The sequence below is a fragment of the Lathyrus oleraceus genome, chromosome 5, assembly GCF_024323335.1.
Source record: "Lathyrus oleraceus cultivar Zhongwan6 chromosome 5, CAAS_Psat_ZW6_1.0, whole genome shotgun sequence".
NCBI classification, from domain to species: domain Eukaryota; kingdom Viridiplantae; phylum Streptophyta; class Magnoliopsida; order Fabales; family Fabaceae; genus Lathyrus; species Lathyrus oleraceus.
In genome coordinates, this window is record NC_066583.1 from 416543364 (window position 1) to 416558073 (window position 14710).

Below are 14710 nucleotides of genomic sequence, written 5' to 3' on the forward strand. Positions count from 1 at the left end.
AGGCATTTTTTAGTCTTTTGAATTTGGTCTAAATATGCTTAAGATGAATTGCCATTTATTTGAGATAAATATTTTGAAAATCACTTGACAAAAGTCAAGGTTTATTGAGAAAAATGATCCAAGTTTGAAATCAAGAAGGTTTTTGAAAAAAGTGAGAAGATTTTGAAAATTAAAGAAGGGGAGGAGAAGAAGAGACTATCCTAGAGCATAAAGTAAAAGCTAGGGAGGAAAGATATAATAAAGAAATAGCAAGATTTATGACATAAGTCAAGCAAGAACTCCCTCCTTTGGATTGAGCCTCAAGCAAGTCAAATAAGCAAATAATAATCCATGTGTCAGATGAAACCAAAATAACCAACCCAAGTTTCATAGAGAAGTACAAAGTCAAAGGTATCAGATGGATTCCATAGCCTCATGTCACAAGTCCCAAAGCAAAGGTCAAGATCCTAATTCTAAGTCCATAACTCCACAAAGATGCCAAGGATAGTAACCACAAGCCCATGAATCAAGATAACCAAGTTCCTTTTTGGGTTTTTTTTCCTTTATTAATGTATTTTAAAAGAAAATGAAAGTCCAAGGGGACAAAGGAAAAAAAGCATAAACATAAACAAAGGTCCAAATAGAAAAAGAACAAATATGATATGAGATTCTAAAATAAAAGCATAAAGTAAATAACAAGAAATAAAAGCATGAAGTAAATGACACTAAAATAAAATTAATATAATGAGATGTTAGTAAATGTTAGTGAAAGAAGAAAAAGTGTTTTAGTTGGTTTTTGGAGAACACTCAACTATCCACTCACAAGCATGAAATATGAACCTATACATCATTTATGAGAAGGGCTCTATGATCGGTGAATTCGCAAGTGCACAAATCGCGTCAAAGTAATATAGAAGAATATCGATCCCACAGAGACCAAATCGTCAATCTATCGATTACTATCGTTACAATGTTTATCTAAGGCAGTATAAAAGAGATATTGATGTTGCAAAATAACGGTAAATAATAAATGCAGTGCAGATAAAGACAGGTTTGAATGTATATCACGTCAGTTAAGTGATGTTTCGATTATATAAATAGAACCACTTATGAGGCAATATTTTCTACTCTTGAAAAGAATCCATTTAACAGTAACTGTCGCTTTCGCGTATTCAGAACCGAGTTTACCCTTAAATTAAGGCCTTTTATTGTCACTTATAAAAGATGCGTAGAATGCTAAAGTAGTAAACTTATTTTTAAGAAATAAGACTCGTAAACTTAGTTGAAAAGTGATTTTGATTTGGAAAGTTTTACCCAAGGAGTTTCCTGATTTTAAATCTATCAACGCGTCCGAAAACAGTTTCAAAAATCGTTTTTCCTTAAAGTGATAAAAAATCCTAGTTAACTAAGCCAGGGTGCTTTCTCACTTCTTGAATAGTTAAAACTAACCAAGTTTGTTTTAGAAAACTCAAGTTAAAAATCAAAACAGCCTTTAAAGCATTTCTACATATTCAATATGTGAAACATCTCCTTAACTGCGATCCTTACATTCTAACCTTTAAAAGATTTAGCCAGACATGGTAATACCAACAAACACAACGATATTGATCATGATGAAAAGTTGTTTTAGAATGTGAGGTGTAAAGAACGAGTAAAGCGCGTAAAATAAATAAAGTAAAGCATAGAAAGAAATTAAATAAAGTAAAGCGAGACAGAAATAAAATAAAATAAAGCGTAGACAGAAAGTAAATAACGTAAAGCGTAGACAGAAATTAAATAAAGTAAAGCGAGACAGAAATTAAATAAAGTAAAGCGAGGCAGAAATTAAATAAAGTAAAGCGTAGACAGGTAAATAAATAAAATAAAGCGAGCCAAGTAAATAAATAAAATAAAGCGAGACAAGTAAATAAATAAAATAAAAGCGATAAATAAGAACCTGCTCCAAACGGAGGCTTTAAATCTGGTACAAGGAAAATAAACCTCTGACTCTGAAGATAAAGACGACAACAACTCGAAGTGACCCAACTCAATCTCACTAAGGTGCGCTAACCCACCGATGTGACGGATTATCGCTTTTACAGATGAAGAATATAGTCTTAGTGTTGTAAACTAAGTTGGATGATTTGAAAATGAAATGGAACGAACTATTTATAGAGGATTTCAGCAGCTTGCAAAGACCATGGTGCCCTCCAACTTCTCCTTAGTGGGAACGTGATTTACAAAGGTGGCGCCCGCCATGTGTGGAAATGGGAAAGATCATGGGAACGTGGAGGTTACCTCCTGGTTGAGGGCTGATTAGTCATGGCTTTTCCTATAGTGGCCGCCATGTGTACAATATTCGCCGAAAACCCCTAATTTTAGGTCTTTTTGCTTCGTTTCTTCTAAAAGGGTCCCGAAAGAGCTAAATATATGAAAACAACATAAAAGAGAGCATAATACAAACAAAATGATAATAAAGTCCTAATAAACATGTGAAATCCGAGTCAAAAACACGGTGTGATTCAGTGTGATCAAATTCTCCCACACTTAAACCTTTGCTTGTCCTCAAGAAAAACTCTTTATAGCTTGTGCAAGAAAAACAGTATCAACTAGAGTTAATTCAAGGCAAAAGACTTATAAGTTCATTCAAGGAATGTATCGATAGGTACTAACAAATCGAACTAAGAATATTGTATCGACACTTCCCACAAGTGCGGTCATAGGCTTCGTTCCTATACAAATCAATCCACATTACCCCATCATACCTAGGCCTTCTTTTGATTTTCTTAAAGTCCTTTTCATTCAGGTGCAATCACATTAAGCCCGTTATCCGTACATACTCATAGTAAAGTGACCGGTTAGTGATTATGATCTTACGCATGGGGCTCTGGTACATAAGTTGGTGTAACCCTTTTAATTAACCCAATTTGCAGTTGTGGGGGATTTGATCGTAATCCACCCTACCAAGTTCAGCACCAGATACCTCTGAACCAACCAACAAATAGGCTTATTATTTTTTTCATTTTTCTAAGCATGTGGCCCTGGTACATAAGTTGGTGTAACCCCTTTATTTAACCCAATTTGCAGTTGTGGGGGATTGGATCGTAATCCACCCTACCAAGTTCAGCACCAGATACCTCTGAACCAACCAACAAATAGGCTTTTTATTTTTTATTTTTCTTCTACATGTTTCGCACATGTCTTTATTTTGCTGGGTTAAATGACCGTGTGAGAGTCACCTAGCTCGGGTTTTCATATGACTCGAGAACAAAGCAGGAATTTTTGTGGTCATTCACTTATTTTCATCGGTCCCATACGTAGAGCATGCTTAAGTCGGAGCTGACTGCAAGGATAAACTACTTAAGGACTTATTTGGAACAAAAATTGGGGCCATAGCATATGGGGTATCGGGATCGACTCTTATAATCATGAAGCCTACGGTGTTAAGACAATACCGATTTTTAGAAAAAGTTTTCCCAAGTCTTTTACATCCCATCATAAACCTGTCCTATAGCCTGAATATTTAAGATGTACTGTTTTCTTTGCTCAAATTTTTTTTTAAGGTAAGGTTAAAGATATGGGAGAAATACGGATACACTACACAGATGACTCGTCAAACACATGCTATTTTATTTGAAAGAAAAAGAAAACAACTAAAACACACAAAACATACTAAATATAAAGGAAAACGATAAAAATAAAGGAAAGTGATAAAAAACGATAAAAATCTCCTCCCACACTTAAATCGAACATTGTCCTCAATGTTTCCATATGAGATAGGGTAGGAGTAACCTGGAAGAGAGAGATAGAGAGAACTAGGGGTGATCACCGATACCATCACTGTCACCGCCTTGGTCAGGATGCCTGGGTCGATGACGTCTGCTACGAGTACTAAGTCCTTCCTGCAGCTGCTGAGAGCGCCCTAAGAGAGACCATTGGATGGCCTCGATAAGTGTGAAGTAACGCTCATTAGCCTGTCGTTGGCGATGCTGCTCATTAGTGATCGCAAGTAAGGACTCAGTGATAGTCCGATGTGCTTGCTCACAACGTTGCTGAGAAGCTACCATAAAACTCATATTATCTGTCAGTTATTGGTTTATGGTATTCAGAAGGGTGTCACGCCTTTCCTCACGAGCCAGGTGCTTGCGCCACATCTCCTCGGCGATGTAAAAACCGGGAGTGGCACCTACAAAATGGTTAGAGGAAGAAGGTGCAGTGTGTGCAGGTGATGCAGTAGGAATATCATGAGCAGGTGACTGGTCGCGCTGGTCATACTCATCATCGGTCCCTTGCTCATCGTCCATAGGAACGTTAGGTGGCAAAGGACCGGTAAAGGGTGGAGCAGCAAGATCATACGTCCAATTCCTTGCATGTCGCACATTTGTACGCTGAGAGCAAGGTAAAAAAACATTGGGTATAGCTACACCATGTATCATGAGGTGAAAACCACCTGCTTGCCGCACCTTGCATAATTTCATATCTTTCAAAAAAATTAAGTTAATGGTGCGGTGAGGGAGTGGTTCCAAGGTGGCTAACTCAACATTGAGATTTAATGCTCTAGCAATGGAAGTAATCAAACCACCGAAAGAAATGGTTCCTCCCTTTTTAAGAATGACAGACATATGGGCCAACATAAAAGGAACATGATTGATCCTGCGATTAGTGAGGCAACCATGTAAAAACAGCAACTCACGAGCATTTACTTTGTTAGAATACTCCCGGCCAAATATGGTACATGCCAAAAGGTATCGAAAAATACGTATGGTCGGGTTATGGATATTGGAAGCCAAAATTCCTTCAAAGGAAGTGATAGTCACATTTGATAATCTATTCCAAAAAGTGAATGCTTTGAGTACCCATTCAGCATCTAAGGGCGTCTCACAGATGGCACCCTCACCGTAAGGCATACCTAACAAACCCGCTAAGGCATCGGTAGTGTACTCGTATTCCACATTAAACATTCTAAAATAAACGGTACCTACCGTGCTAGCAGTGCCAGTGTAAACAGTGTAAATTAGGGAACTCGAAAATTCCCTAGTGAGCTTATCATAGATGGATGCTTTACTACAAAAATATCGTGTAATCCTAAATTATCAAGCATGTGGAAAACACTATGGTATGTTCCTAAAGTGTACAAGCAATCTTCGTCTACATACCTGGTAGCGATGATCTCCCGAGATTGTAATTTTTGTAAAATCTTGTTTTGTCGCTCTCTGGGTTTTCCTCCGCGAAGAATGATGTTGTTGAACTCCATTCCACCCATTAATGGTGATTGAAGAGGAAAATGGGTGTTTATGTAAAGGAAATGAAAACTGGAGTTTTAGTGGGTTTTTGGTGGAGAGATGGGTGAGTGAAGTTTGGAAATGGTAATGGCTTGGAGTTAAAATGAGAAATTTGAGATTTTTCGTGAACTTTGGTGGAGTTGAGAGAAGGAGAAAATGGGTTTGGAGAGGTTGAAGAAGGTGAAAATGGTGAAATTACGGATTCTGTCCCGTTAGAGTTTCAGACATCATGGTGCCTGCCATGAAGCTTATGGCGCCCGCCATGTCTTCGGAATTGGTTGGGCGGGATTTTGTCATTGCTAATTGGGTCTCAACTTTTTGTCTTCATTTTTGTAAAAAGGGGGGGTGCACATAGGTTTCTATGGTATGCTGTTTTTTTGGTTTAAGCTTGACAAAACAAAATAAAATAAAATAAAAGAAAATAGTAAAATGAAATAAAATGGACATAAAAACATAATAATAATAATAATGCATATAGATAGTCTTCTATCAAGTCCCAGGGCTGAAGCTATATGAGTCACCGTGCTTCCAACGTGTATAGGGCTCACACCGAAGCGAGCATGAAGATATAGACTCTCGATCAGGAAAGCTCCACAATCTACTGGGCATGACTGAGTGGTACAGTACATGAAGAAGATCTCTTCAGCACTCACATGCGTATCATGGTCACTCTTCCCCAGGAAGTTGTGGGAAATGATCATCTAAAAGTATCTGAAAGCAGGGTTGTGAATCTTGTTGGAGATTTGGGTGGAAGGGTCAGGGCTACCTCCACACGTAATGTCACTCCAAAACTTCTCAATGTCTCGACTTAAGAAATAGTTCATGGGGAGCTCAGATGAAGCATCATAAGCATTCTGGAATCCAAGCAAGTCACTGAAACGCTTGTGGTTGAAGGTGTATTTTGTCCCAAACAACCTGAAATTAATGTAGCCACCATCACTACCGTGACCAATATAGGGCTCGTAGGTCAGCGAGCTCAAGAACTCCAAAGTCAGATTCCTGTAAGTCACATGCATCGCATCAATGTATTCATCCCATTGCAACTGATTGCACAAATGCCTGACACTAGGCTCAATGCCTAATGCCTCCATGCGGCTTGAGTCAGGATATCTGGTGGGTAACAATGGACGCTGGGAAAGCATGGCGTAGCGCTGCTCTTGAACTGGGTCACGAAAGATTACTGGCATAGTGTCACAATTTTCCATTCTGAAAAGTTAGATTAGAAACAGAGGACACCTGAAATCGCAAATATTATAATTGTTAGTCTCCACATAGATATACACATATATAAAACAAATAAAAATATAAATTGAAATAGTAAAATTAAAACAAAGGAAAAGAAATCATGGGTTGCCTCCCATGCAGCGCTTGTTTAACGTCGTTAGCTTGACGATTCGAACTTTATATGTTAGAGGTAGGAACTGGAGGGTCGATCAAAGTTTAGTTAGGACATTCTGTGGGGATGTCACCTCTTTGATATTGCTTTAGTCTTTATCCATTTACCACAAACGGATTACAGGAATTGTTCCGGATTTCAACTTCTCATGATTTTAGGATTTTGGAAACCTTAAAGGGGCCTGTCCATCTCGAGCACAGCTTACCTGGAAAAAGTCATAGTCTAGAATTGAAGAGGAGAACAAAGTCGCCTATATTAAATTCCTTTTTCACAATCCTTTTGTCATGCCATGCTTTGGTTCTTTCTTTGTATATAACGGCATTTTGGTGGAGTTCCTCCAATTTGTGGATATCAAGGATTCACTTCTTTCCAGATGCTAGGTAATCCAAATTCAGGGTCTTGATGGCCCAATATGACTTGTGCTTGAGTTCAAAAGGTAAGTGGCATGACTTCCTGTAGACCAACTGGTATGGTGTAGTTCCAATAGAGGTTTTGTAAGCAGTTCTGTAAGCCCACAGTGCTTCTGTCAACTTTTCAGACCAATCTTTTATGGATATTGAAACAGTTTTCTCCAAGATCTGCTTAATCTCTCTGTTAGATACTTCCACTTGACCATTAGTCTAGGGATGATATGGTGTTGCTACTCTGTGTTTTACTCCATACTTTCTCAAGAGTTTATCAAATATCCTGGATATAAAATGTGATCCACCATCACTTATGACAAGTCGTGGTACTCCAAATCTGGGAAAAATATTATTCTTGAACATCTTGATGACTACTCTTGTGTCGTTGGTGGGTGCGTCTATAGCTTCTATCCATTTGGACACATAGTCAACGGCTACCAAAATGTACTTGTTTCCCATTGAAGATGGAAAAGGTCCCATGAAATCGATACCCCAAACGTCAAATAGTTCTACTTCTTGGATGTTCTTCAAAGGCATTTCGTCACGTCTTGAGATGTTCCCAGCACGCTGGCACCGGTCACATTGGACAATATAAGTATGGACATCACGCCATAATGTTGGCCAATAAAGACCAGCTTGAAGGATCTTATCGTATGTCTTGGATGTGCTTGAATATCCACCATAGGGTGAAGAGTGATAATGCTCTATGATATTTCTGACTTCTTCTTCTGGGACGCAACGTCGAAATATGTTATCTGTTCCTCTTTTGAAAAGGAGTGGTTCGTCCCAATAGAAATGTCTTATATCTTTAAAGAACTTCTTCTTCTGTTGATAGTTGAGGTCAGACGGTATGATATCAACGGCTAGATAGTTCACAAAATCAGCGTACCATGGTACTCTGCTAATTTCTGAAATTGTCCCAAGGTTGTCTCTATCAGGTTTAAGGGGAATGGTATCTAACTTAGCTATCAATCTGTCATAGGTGAAGTCATCATTTATAGGTAAATGGTCTGGCTTCAAATGCTCTAATCTGGAAAGATGGTCAACAACTACGTTTTTTGTTCCTTTTTTGTCTCTAATATCTAAGTCAAATTCTTGTAGCAAAAGGATCCACCTGAGTAATCTAGGTTTTGCATCCTTTTTGCTTAGAAGGTAACAGATAGCTGCATGGTCTGTATATACTATAATCTTAGATCCTACAAGATAAGACCTAAATTTATCGATTGCGAAAACTACAGCTAGGAGTTCCTTCTCTGTTGTTGTATAATTTAATTGAGCGGCATCTAGGGTTCTACTAGCGTAATATATTACATGTAGTTTCTTATCTTTTCGTTGCCCTAAAACAGCTCCTATAGCAAAATCGCTAGCATCACACATTATTCCGAAGGGTTTAGACCAATCCGGAGGTTGTAAAATGGGTGCTGAAATTAGCGCTTGTTTTAAACGGTTAAAGGCTTCAATGCATTTTTCATCGAAAATGAATTCAATGTCTTTCATCAGAAGGCTGGTAAGGGGTTTTGTCATTTTAGAGAAATCTTTGATGAAGCGTCGGTAGAAACCGGTGTGTCCAAGAAAACTACGGACTTCTCTAACTGTCTTAGGAGGGTTAAGGTTTTCTATAACTTCTATCTTTGCTTTGTCAACCTCAATGCCTCTTTCAGATATTATATGTCCTAACATTATGCCTTCTTTGACCATAAAGTGGCGCTTCTCCCAGTTTAACACAAGGTTAACTTCTACGCATCTCTCTAGGATTTTCTCAAGGTTAATGAGGCAGTATTCAAAGTCTAACCCATACACCGAGAAATCATCCATAAATACTTCCATAATTCCGTCGAGATAATCTATGAAGATTGACATCATACAACATTGGAAAGTAGTTGGCGCATTACAGAGTCCAAACGGTATTCGTCTGTAAGCAAACGTTCCATAAGGACGGGTAAAGGTTGTTTTCTCTTGATCCTCGGGGTGTATGGGTATTTGGAAAAATCCAGAATATCCATCCAGATAACAAAAGTAAGATTGTATGGCGAGACGCTTAAGCATTTGATCTATGAATGGAAGAGGGAAATGGTCTTTCCTAGTTGCCTTATTTAGCTTCCTATAATTTATGCACATACGCCATCCGCCTTCTATGCATTTAGCTACATGCTCGCCCTTCTCGTTCTACATGACTGTGATGCCTCCCTTTTTGGGTACCACATGTACAGGACTTACCCATTTACTATCAGAGATCTGATAGATTATTCCTGCCTCTAGCAATTTAAGGACTTCCTTCTTCACCACCTCGTTCATTACAGGGTTGATTCGTCTCTGGTGTTCTTCTGAAGGTTTTGAATCCTCCTCTAGCGAGATCCTGTGCATACACACGGATGGGCTTATACCTATTAAATCAGAGATGTTGTACCCTAAGGCATAGAGGTATCTTCTTAAAACATTCAAGAGTCGATTCATCTCGTCTTGGGTTAAGGTGGCACTAACTATTACTGGGCGGTTCATTTCTTTATCCAAAAACTCATATCTTAGGTTCTTGGGTAGTTCCTTAAGTTCTAGAGCTGGTTTTTAAGAATTTGGTGAAAGGTCTGGAGTAAGATCCAAACATTCGTTAGTGTGAGGTTTCGTTTCCTCTAGCTCGTCATCCTTTTCATTCGGGTTTGAAAATGGTTTGATCACGGGTTCTCCTCGATCAAATTCCCTTATGCACTCACCTATGATATCGATCGCATAACATGCGTCTCCTAGGATTGGTGCCATCAGGAATTTTGAAAGAATAAACTCGATCTTTTCATCCCCTACTTCGAAGGTTAGTTTTCCTCTTTTAACATCTATTATAGCTCTGGTTGTTGATAAGAATGGTCTACCTAAAAGGATAGGGATATCTTCGTCTTCTTTGATATCCATGACCACAAAGTCTGTTGGGATATAAAGTTGACCGATCCTAACTAGGATGTCTTCTAAAATGCCTACGGGGTACTTAACAGACCTATCGGCTAATTGGAGGGATATCTTAGTTGGTTGTAATTCTCCTAAGTTTAACCTTTTACATACAGCTAAGGGCATTAAACTCACACTAGCGCCTAAGTCTAGGAACGCTTTGTTGATCACATGACTCCCTAAAATGCAAGGTATAGAAAAACTACCAGGGTCTTTCTCCTTCTTAACGAGTTTATCCTCGGAAATAAAGTTGCATTCCAAGGGTTTGGGATCGTCAAGCCTACGCTTGTTGGTTAAGATGTCTTTGAGAAATTTGGCGTAAGACGGAATTTGGGTGATAACTTCGGTGAAAGGAATCTCTACATGAAGCTTCTCTATTACTTTTATAAATTCTTGGGATTGGTTATTGATTTTGGTCTGCTTAAGTCTTTGCGGATATGGGATTGGTGGTTTGTACGCGGGTGGTGGTTTGTAAGTTTTATCCGTGGCTTCTCCTTCTTGGTCGGTTTTTTTTTCGGGTTCTACCGATTCCTCTTCTTGGTTGGTAGGTATATTTTCTTTAGAAGTTTTGGACTCGCTCATTGATGGGTTATGAGGCCTTTCGTAAGCGGTCCCACTTCGTAACGAGATAGCGTTAGCTTGCCCTCGAGGGTTTGGTTGAGGTTGTCCAGGGAATTAACCTCCAGGTGTAGTTAATGGGGCTTGGTTTTGTGCTACCTGTGAGATCTGGGTTTCAAGCATTTTGTTGTGAGTGATTATCTGATCAACCTTGGTTCCTAATTGTGTTATCAGTTCGTTTACGTGAATGTTCTAGTTTAGGAATTCTTTATTTTGCTGAGTCTGGCCTGATAAAAAGCTCTCCATGATCTTCTCAAGGTTAGACTTCTGAGGCACAACTTGCATAGGTTGATTTGGTTTTTGGGCTTGATAACCTTGTGGTCTTTGAGGTGCATAATTTTGCATAGGGTTCTGGTTTTTATAGGAAAAATTCGGATGATTCTTCCATCCAGGGTTGTAAGTGTTTGAAAATGGGTTACCTTGGGCGTAATTCACTTGGTAGGTGTTCAGGTCATTCAAAAGGTTACACTCCGTCGATTCGTGTCATTTAGATCCACAAAGTTCACACTCTGTGTGGACTACTGCTGCGGTGTTAGTGTTTGTAGACATATGTTCTATCTTAAGGGCTAAAGCGTCCATTTTCGCCTGCATCATGTCTAGAGAGCTTACCTCATGTATTCCACCTTGGGTCTCCTTTTTCTTTATTGATGCTCGTTTAGTTCCCCATTGGTAATGGTTTTGGGCCATATCCTCAATTAGGTCACAAGCTTCAGGGTAAGGTTTGTTCATCAGCGCGCCACTAGCGGCAACGTCGATGCTCATCTTGGTGTTATAATGGAGTCCATTGTAGAAGGTATGAACGATCAGCCATTGCTCTAGGCCATGGTGTGGGCAGACTCTTAATAGCTCTTTATATCTCTCCCAAGCTTCAAAAAGCGATTCTCCTTGGTTTTGAGTAAATCTACTTATTTGGTTTCGAAGAACAACAGTCTTACTAGGGGGAAAATATCTAGCAAGGAATACTCTTCTAAGGTCTTCCCAGGTGGTTATTGAATTAGCTGGAAGTGAAAGTAACCATGAACGTGCTCTATCCCTGAGGGAGAAAGGAAATAATCTCAATAAGATCGCATCCGATGAAGCGCCGTTAGGTTTAAAGGTGTCAGCTAGTTGGATAAAAACTTTTAAATGTTTATTTGGGTTCTCAGTAGCGAGACCCGCAAATTGGTTATGTTGCACTAATTGCAACAAAGACGGTTTTAGTTCGAAATTGTTAGCAGGAATAAGGGGGTTTACTATACTCGAACTAGGTTCCTCGTTAGAGGGTTGGGCAAATTCCTTAAGAGGTCTCCGGTCGCGATTCTCGGCCATAGCTTTCTTAATTCGGATGAGTAAGAGGCGTGTACGAGTATAACGTTCGGGTTCCGCTAAAGGATCTACTAAATTTCCGGTACTACGGGTCCTTCGTATTTACCGGCTAATAATGCCTTAGTCTAGACGGTGTAACAACAGGGTACGAAGTTTGACGAAGTTGGTCCCCGGCAACGGCGCCAAAAACTTGATCGGTGAATTTGCAAGTGCACGAATCGCGTCAAAGTAATATAAAAGAATATCGATCCCACAAAGACCAAATCGTCAATCTATCGATTACTATCGTTATGATGTTTATCTAAGGCGGTATAAAAGAGAACTTGATGTTGCAAAATAACGGTAAATAATAAATGCAGTGCAGATAAAGACAAGTTTGAATGTATATCACGTCAGTTAAGTGATGTTTCAATTGTCTAAATAGAACTACTTATGAGGCAATATTTTCTACTCTTGAAAAGAATCCATTTAACAGGAACTGTCGCTTTCGTGTATTTAGAACCGAGTTTACCCTTAAATTAAGGCCTTTTATTGTCACTTACAAAAGGTGCGCAGAACGCTAAAGTAGTAAACTTATTTTTAAGAAATAAGACTTATAAAAGGTGCGCAGAACGCTAAAAGTTTTACCGAAGGAGTTTCCTGATTTTGAATCTATTAACGCGTCCGAAAACAATTTCAAAAATTGTTTTTACTTAAAGTGATAAAAAATTCCTAGTTAACTAAGCCAGGGTGCTTTCGCACTCCTTGAATAGTTAAAACTAACCAAGTTTGTTTTAGAAAACTCAAGTTAAAAATCAAAACAGGCTTTAAAGCATTTCTACAGATTCAATATGTGAAACATCTCCTTAACCGCGATCCTTACATTCTAACCTTTAAAAGATTTAGCCAGACATGGTAATACCAACAAATACAACGATATTGATCATGATGAAAAGTTGTTTTAGAATGTGAGGCATAAAGAACGAGTAAAGCGCGTAAAATAAATAAAGTAAAATGTAGACAGAAATTAAATAAAGTAGAGCGAGACAGAAATTAAATAAAATAATGCGTAGACAGAAAGTAAATAAAGTAAAGCGTAGACAGAAATTAAATAAAGTAAAGCAAAACATAAATTAAATAAAGTAAAGCGAGGCAGAAATTAAATAAAGTAAAGCGTAGACAGGTAAATAAATAAAATAAAGCGAGGCAAGTAAATAAATAAAATAAAGCGAGACAAGTAAATAAATAAAATAAAAGCGATAAATAAGAACCTGCTCCAAATGGAGGCTTTAAATCTGGTACAAGGAAAATAAACCCTTGACTCTTAAGATAAAGACGACAGCAACTCGAAGTGACCCAACTCAATCTCACTAAGGTGCGATAACCCCCCGATGTGACGGATTACCGCTTTTACAGATGAAGAATATAGTCTTAGTGTTGTAAACTAAGTTGGATGATTTGAAAATGAAATGGAACGAACTATTTATAGAGGATTTTAGCAGCTTGCAAAGACCATGGTGCCCTCCAACTTCTCCTTAGTGGGAACGTGATTTGCAAAGGTGACGCCCGCCATCCCTTCATGGCGCCCGCCATGTGTGGAAATGGGAAAGATCATGGGAACGTGGCGGTTACCTCCTGGTTGAGGGATGATGAGTCATGGCTTCTCCTATAGCGGCCGCCATGTGCAACGTCATGTGTACAATATTCGCCGAAAAACCCTAATTTTAGGTCTTTCTACTTCGTTTCTTCTAAAAGGGTCCCGAAAGAGCTAAATATCTGAAAACAACATAAAAGAGAGTATAATACAAACAAAATGATAATAAAGTCCTAATAAACATGTGAAATTTGAGTCAAAAACACGGTGTGATTCAGTGTGATCACTCTAACTTGGATAAGATCAACAAGTATGCCACTAGATCTCACAAATGAAAAAGGAGCAAATTTTTCACACAATACCACGAGGAATATGAGACTTACATTCTCACTTATAAAAATGTCATTACCTTAGGGACAAATTTAGTGATATGTTAAGCAATCGTAATTGGACTTATATAGAAGTCACAACTATCTGAGGCCGGCCAATAATAATGTTTGTGTCAATACATGCTAGAGAAATGATATGCAAATCCCCCCTAAAGCTATGCCACACAAGAAAAGAAAATGAAAGGGGATGATTAAGCACAAAGGTTAGAAGAATGGTCTATTACTTCAATCCACATTTCATGACACTTAGGACACACTTGTGCATCAATCTAAAGCACCTTAAATGATTCATGATCACTTAGAAGGTAGGTTTGAAATGATGAAAGTTCATCAAACACCAATACACACATCATGAACAAGATGGACACAAATCCATCCAATTGATCAAGGGAAAAAGAAAGAGATGAAGAAGAAAATGGGATAAAAGAGGTCACACCCAAATTGGATCACAAATTTGATATAAATAAAATCAATCATCCATTTTGGTGGATTAGGGTTTTCACCCCATCAACATCCAAGATCCATTGAGTTTGATGAGACTTGAAGTCAAAATCATCATGATCTAAGGCCAACAGAAGTCCACAAGGTCAAGCAAATTAAAAAATGCAATTAAGTGAAATAAAAATGCATAAAAGGTATTTTTAAAATGGAAAATCCACAAGGTCCTTCAAAACACCAAATAAATGGCCTAAAAAATTATGGAAGGTTAAAAATAAAATGAAAAACATATAATAAAATTTTCACAATTTTAAAATGTAGAAAAGTATTTTTAAACCAATTAAAGCAAATGAGAAAAGAGAAAAAACATGAAAAATAGAAAACCAATGAAATAAAATATGGAAAAATAAAAA

General features: G+C 38.2%; 1 non-coding gene across 1 annotated transcript; it reads left to right on the plus strand.

The window, feature by feature from the left end:
- The first annotated feature begins 11409 nt into the window (after positions 1 to 11409).
- On the plus strand, positions 11410 to 11516 carry LOC127088876 (small nucleolar RNA R71). The gene has a single exon (XR_007790687.1). It is a non-coding gene; the product is annotated as a small nucleolar RNA R71 (small nucleolar RNA).
- Positions 11517 to 14710: the final 3194 nt, after the last annotated feature.